This window comes from Mandrillus leucophaeus, unplaced genomic scaffold, assembly GCF_000951045.1.
Source record: "Mandrillus leucophaeus isolate KB7577 unplaced genomic scaffold, Mleu.le_1.0 Scaffold231, whole genome shotgun sequence".
Taxonomy (NCBI): Eukaryota; Metazoa; Chordata; class Mammalia; order Primates; family Cercopithecidae; genus Mandrillus; species Mandrillus leucophaeus.
The window spans coordinates 190890-191537 of NW_012102377.1; positions in this window are offsets into that span (position 1 = coordinate 190890).

The following is a 648-nucleotide window of genomic DNA, read 5'->3' on the forward strand; positions in this document are numbered from 1 at the left end:
GGTGTTATGTAAGTGATGGCTTTGGGTTGAACAGTTCTCTGATGTGTGAGCTATCCATAAGATACTATAGCTCTACGGCTTAGGCTGTGTTTGGGGGGCAGCATGGCAGGCTTCCAGATGTAATGTAAGGAAGGAGGAAGGTAGGGTCAGGTAATGGGCTGGCCCCGATTGGAGAGCAGTTTGGCCACAAGGCTGGGAGTTTGGTGATATGGTAGGAAGGAGTGCTCCTAGAAAAATACTTTGGATGAAATGAAGTGTGAAGCAGGACATCAGTGTTATCAAGGGGCCTTGAAAAAATGCCCACAGCTGGGCACAGTGACACACACCTGTAATCCCAGCACTTTGAGAGGCCAAGGCGGGTGGATCACTTGAGATCAGGATTTTGAGATCAGCCTGCCCAACGTGGCAAAACCCCGTCTCTACTAACAATACAAAAATTAGCACTGGGCACGGTGGCTCAAGCCTGTAATCCCAGCACTTTGGGAGGCCGAGACGGGTGGATCGAGACTATCCTGGCTAACATGGTGAAACCCTGTCTCTACTAAAAATACAAAAAAGATTAGCCAGGCGTGGTAGCGGGCGCCTGTAGTCCCAGCTACTTGGGAAGCTGAGGCAGGAGAATGGCGTAAACCTGGGAGGTGGAGCTTG